This window comes from Octopus sinensis, linkage group LG9, assembly GCF_006345805.1.
Source record: "Octopus sinensis linkage group LG9, ASM634580v1, whole genome shotgun sequence".
Taxonomy (NCBI): Eukaryota; Metazoa; Mollusca; class Cephalopoda; order Octopoda; family Octopodidae; genus Octopus; species Octopus sinensis.
In genome coordinates this window covers 55236226-55243262 of record NC_043005.1, presented here as the reverse complement: position 1 = coordinate 55243262, position 7037 = coordinate 55236226, and positions in this window count along the sequence as shown.

Below are 7037 nucleotides of genomic sequence, written 5' to 3'. Positions count from 1 at the left end.
TATATTGGTATGAATATACTTATATATTAGCATGCATTTATATATATATATACACACATATATAGACGCATACATATATGCATATATACATAAATATACACATCCATATATACAGATATACACATCCATATATAAACACATACATACACACACACACAAATATATATCCACAAACATATTTATGCACATACATATATACACACAAAAAAACAAATGTATATACAAGCTTATATACACATGTATACATAAAGTGTACCTATAAATACACACACACATATATACATGCACACACATGTACATATGCACATATATATATATGTACATATGCATATATATATATATATATATATATATATATGCACACTTACATGGAACCCCATCTTTCCGACTGGTTTTGGAGTACCTAATCCATGTAATTCTTTCTACCATCGGATTACATAACATTATTCATTTGGAGTACGCCATTTTTGCACCTTATATATATTTATATACATATACATAAATATATATACGCATGTGCATATATTATTATATATAAACGTATATATATATATATAATATATATATATATATATTATATATATATGTATTTACACACAAAAACATGCGTGTGTATATCTACATGTGTGAGTGTATACACACACATGTATACATACAAACACAAATAAGATAGTTGACGTTACAATCCATTTATCCACGGTTACATTCATGATATACATACATGCTTACAAAAGTGGAAATTGTTTCCATTTTCCTGAGTAGCAACTTAAAATGATGTTTTGTTCACATATAGAACTATAGCCAACATTGGAATTTACTTTGGGATAAGGGGGCAATCAACATTAACGAGTGATTAGGAATTTAGGATAAAGGGTGAAATCATGAAATTAATTCAGTACAATTTTTTTCATTTGTATTTTTTACGATTTTGCTTTTAAAGTATACAGTTATCTAGGTCAAGAAATGTCATAGTCAATTAGAAATCTTGTCATTAGAAACATAAAACAAATCAAGAATAAAAATTAAAATAAAAAAAAGCAGAACTACAGGTATTTTTTTATATAGAGAGTGTAAATGAAGGGAGACAATTCAAGTTCAATATCTAGTGAGTCCTAAAGGAAGAGGTAAAAAAAAAGTGGGGGTGGGTGTAGGTGGTAGGTGTAGCACATTTTCCACAGATTACAATATGTACATGATATCAACTACAAAAGAAGGGATTAACAAGCAGTGCTCAAAAATTTAAGCCACAGAAAAAAGTACTATTACACTTCCTTGTAACACAGGTGATAAAATTTTAACCTACGTGTGAGAATTTTTAACTAACATATATAAATCAATAAGTATGAAGGTATAGAAAAAAAAAGTCAGTAATTCTCTATACATGTCTATATATTATTTCATGTCTTACAAAATCTTTACATCATGTTTTTTTTGTGTTTTTTTTTTAAATTACCATTTTCAGAGTACATGTTTGTTTTGTCATGCACCAAAATACTTAGATTTTAAAACAAGTTTGGTTCAGAACACTCAACGCAGCAGTAGAGGTTCCATCTTTCTTTACATAATATATATATATATATGTGTGTATGTGTGTGTGTGTGTGTCTGTGTGTGTGCATGTGCATGTATAAATATATGTGTATATATATATATATATATACACATATAGATGCAAGCACACATATATATACACATGTATATGTATACAAATACACATACACACTCACATACATACATATATTTATATACATACATGTATATAATTTTATAATTTTTTTTTTCTGAGCAAATAGAGGAGAAAATATAATCACTATAAAGACTTAAAAGAAATCACATGATAAAATGAAAGAATGAGGGCTTCAGCAGCACTCATATACTTAAAACAGAACGAAAAAATTATGTATTATCTCAGTGTATTATGTGTGTGTACTTGTGCACACACATAATACATATATATATATATACACACTTGCGAGTACATATACAAATATACATGACCACATCAAGTGATTTTTTTTTATTGGAGAGGAGAATGTTTAATAATTGTTAACTACAAAATTATGAAATTATATGTTCATGTATATACATTACACCAAAGTAACAATGAGGAAGGATCACATATTTTGAAAAAGGGGAATTGAAATTAAAATTCCCATGTCTTCTTCATATTGAGATATACAAAATTCTTTAGCAGTCATTTGTTATTACCATACAGATAATCTAAATGTCAGAAAAGAAGATTGCTTTTTTTTTTCTTCTTTTTTTTTTTTAAGTAGAACTGATTTTGGATGGAAAAATCAATCCATCTATGATTTCATATCTAAGGGATTTAAATTTGGTTTTCCTTTGGTACAAAGAAAAGAATTTCTACACAGGTGCCATCTCACACAGTTCTGCCACCTCACACTGGTTCGAGATTGTTGTCATCTGCAGTTATATTCATGCAGAACGTTAAATTAAAAAAAAAAAAAAAAAAAAAAAAAAAAAAGAAATCTGGGACATTTTGTGCCAAAATATTTTAGTGAAAATTAACAGTCAATAAAATCAAATTATACTTAATTTGAAAGCTCTCTGACAGCCACCTAGCAAATTCTAATGATTTCTAGCTTTATTTTGCAAAATTAAATTTGATTATTATTAAAAATGTGAAACTTAATATAAAACAATTTAAAATAAGGGCGAAAAATTAAATCTCTCCATCAATTTACATTAAAAAAATTTACAAAATAAACTGAAATAAAATAAAAGGAAAAAATACACAAAATGGAAACTTCTCTTCATTAATGATTGAACATAAAAGTATAATAAGTACTCCATATATACCTTCATGCTCCAACAATTGTTTCCATAAATGAGGTAGAACAAATATGAATATAGATACAGGTCATCTTGTTAGTCAGGCTATTAATAACAATGGATGGAGAGAGAATGAGAAGGGGGAGAGAGAGAGAGAGAGGGGGTGAGTGTTGAATTAGAAATGAAAAAGAGAGCAATTTTAAATAGCCTCTCTTATCTATATTTAGTTTTGCGCAAACATCAATAAAAGCAATGCATCAATGGCAAATATTGAGTCTGTGATTTAAATTTTGTTTGTTGTTGTGTATGTGTGTGTGTGTGTGTGTTTTTAAGTTAAAAGTTCTGAAGAAAGCTGATAAAACGGTGAGCATAATCTAATTAGAAACCCACTTTCTAATATGACACTAGGCAGATAAAAGATTATTCTGTATTACTGTATTATAAAGATATTAAAATATATAACAAATATTCTGATATGACAAAAGAAAAAAAAACACATAAGAGACTAATAGTGAATGGAGTTATTCTGTAGATAAATTCTATTTACCATACAGAGAGTGTCTTTTAGTCATAAAACTGTGTGTAAATGTATGCAAGTATGTAAGTTATGTATGTGATGAACTAGAATCGAAATATGTATAAACAAACATAAAATTGTAGTGAAAACATATGTACTGACATTATTCAAATATAATGTTATAAACTATCTGATATTCAATCATATAGGATGCCATTATTAAATTATTTCAAGATAACAGATGGATTTCTTTGTCTTTCCAATTAGGTTTTAAATACAAACAGCTTAGGATAAATAGTTTATATGCTATGAAATAAGAATTAATCAAAAACAAGTATAAAACATGTGCAATTTTGTGTGTTTAAGTCAAACAAAGCAATATGTCATTAATCTCCTTTTATAAACATATTTATGGATATTGCATGAGAAAAGCAAGAAAAAAAAAAGAGCAATTAAATGAAAAGCCCTACACTGGAAGTGGGTTTTTTTTCTCCTTCTAATTCTAGTTACTTACGAATGGTATGTTTCAACAATGAAAGAAAATTTGAAAGTGATAACATCCAACAAAAATGTGTTCTTATATAGATATGTTATAAAGGAGCTTGTCATAAAGAGAAGATGTTTCAATAATGATGTCTCTAGTGTGATACATGGAAATTAAATATGTCCATCATAGATTTAGTGCAATCAACAAGATCAGCAAATTTACATCTGGAAATGCCGAAGAAACATTAAAAAAAAAAAGAAACCTAATTCTATGATATTTCATTTAATGCCATTTTCCTATAATTGTTTCATTTTGTTTTTGGCTTGACTGTGACAGTATTAAGTAGATAAATTGCTAAATAAAACCCCATTTTCTTATTTCACTCTATTTAAATGAAATAGTTAAGTTGTGGTTTCAAGTGTAACACAGCCTTGTTATTATTTTCATAGTTGTAATGTCTTGAAATTGATAGATTATTCAAGATCCACATTTTCCATACTAATTTTAGTAGGAAAATTTTGGATATATGGATGCTCTTTGCCCATGCGTATAAGAACAGAATATTTGAGTAGACTGGGCTTACATAAAGACACGATATATATAATATATATATATATATATATATATACACACATACATGGATGTGTATAATATTTAGGATTGTATAAGCTCGACAAACATTTATCCTTAGTGCTTAATTGATTGAATTTTATTTTTTAAAACCTCAAATATTTAAAAGTTGAACTTTCCCTCCACAGAAAATAAAAAATATAAATTGTTGGCTGTGTAATTATAAAAATATTATCATAAAAGAACAACTTCGGAAAGCTTTGTGACACAACTGTATATTATATATATGGAATTAACAAGTAAAATTAAATTCTGTTTAAAACTTATCTTTATACTTTATATAGAAATTCATTTATATCAAGTTTGTGGGGATTGTATAGTAAATTTCTTTCATTAGAAACAATAAATTCAAGGAAAAATATGACAACTACTGAAGTTGTAAAATAGATGGAGCTTCTTGTTCCATAGTTGTGTTTATTAAACATTTTCAAGTTAATAATTTAGTTAATAATTTTCAAGTTCAATCATTTTGCTGAAGGATACAACACAATGCCTGGAAGTTAGATGTGAACTAAGGAGGGGAACCCCCTCCTCAACAAAACAGACAAAAAACTGTCTGAAAGCCAGTACCTTACCTACTTAGCTAAAGAAAAGTAAAAACATACATAAGTTGGCTGAGAAACACTAATCAATAATAATATAATCTATGGATTGGATATAGATTTTTATTAGAAAAGGAAAATATTTGAAGATTTCTTATAAATTGGCTGAGGTTTCCAAAATATATATCTGCCAAAAGATCTGAATTGAAAGAGAGCCAACTATGTAACATAATACTAAAAGGTTTCTTTCTGAGTGTAACCACAGCGATGTTTCAGATGATGATTAGGAAAATACACAGTGTGTCAACATCAAGGACCAACAGATCACTATTAAATATAGTTGTTAATAAAATTAATCTTGTTGTCATACCAATATTGGAAGCAATTTCCACAGCATCATGGTGAACGTCATTCAATAAGTTTATTTCTCAATGCACTGTGCTTCTAATTCGGTTTTAATGCTCAATTAGAAATCCTTCAAAGTAGTAAGTAAATAGATAGTAATATCCATGTAACTTCCATTTACCCTTCCTTTAAAACCTACAATATGAATATTTGGTTTATCAGAGCTTTGTCCTTTATCAATACTCATGCAGATATCTCTTATCTGTTCCAGTATTTAGACTGTAGTCATGCTAGGGCACTCCCTTGACGAACTGTTAGTTGGTTGAACAGACCCTATATTAAGCCTGGTACTTATTCTATTAGTCTTCTTTTTGCCGAACCGTTAAGTTACGGGGATGTAAACAAATGGACACTGGTTGTTAAGCAGTGGTGGCGAACACTTACAAAGACACATAAACATAGTTTTTTATATATATATATATATAATGGGCTTCTTTCAGTTTCCGTCTACTAAATCTACTCACAAGGCTTCAGTTGGCCCAAGGCTACAGTGGAAGATACTTGCTCAAGGAGGCACACAGTGGAACTGAACCCAGAACTGTGTGGTTGAGAAGCAAGTTTCTTAACACAGAATCACACCTGTGCCCCCACACAGTTCGCAGAAATATGTAACTTTGATATTAGGTAGATTGAATCTAAAATAATTTTACATAAATTTTTCTCCAAAATAAGATATTCTTTTAGCTTTGTTTTGAATTTTATGTTCTGCTATTCCAGGCATCTCAATGAACATTTGCATACATTCTTTGATCAATTATTTTACGACTATTTTATTTAGTACCATTAGACAGTGAATTTATAGCTAGGTAAATCGAAAGAAATAGATTAATATAACTTAAACAATGTCATAATGTAGTATCTATTGCATGGCTTGGACCTGGGGCTGCATCTTATCTAGAGTTATCATAGTGTTTTAATGTTTTGTAAATTATGCTTTAAGAGACTGAATATATTTGTAACATTAGGAAGAATCGAATACACTTTAATACAATGAGAATGTGTTTTGGAAAGAGTTATAATAATGAAGCCCATGTGCTAAAACTTTAGTAGTACACTTTAATTACATTTTAATGCTGTTTTCATCTATAGATGTTAAAGAAAAGGTAAATGTTCACATAGGAACTGCTTTCATAGTTCTTGCACATTACTGAGGTTTTCAAAAAGAATTGAAAGTAGATGTAGGTAGGCTCTGTGTGTTATATATAGAGATTAAGCTACTCAATACTGAAACAGCCAGGAACAAAAGTGGAAATAATGACAGGGAAAATAGTAAACGAAATACCAGATCAAATAATACAACAGAACTATTCAACAACTTAGAAATGGCAAAGTCTAATTTTAGTTTGATGATTATGTTAAATTATTTAAAAGTTTTTTATGTATGTTTGCTAAATGTTATGTGATAATATTAATATTGAAATTGCTCCATTATGAGAAATTGATGTTTTATGATGCTTACAGTAAATACTAAAATGCAAGCCAAAGACTAAATATTTTGACATAATGATATTGCCCACTGCATCAACACTAATATAACATATGTCAGATGTAATCCTTACCACAATAAATAAATATTATATATATATATATATATATATATATATATATACATATATATACACACACACACACATTTGCTGTGAATAGTTTCACATACATTT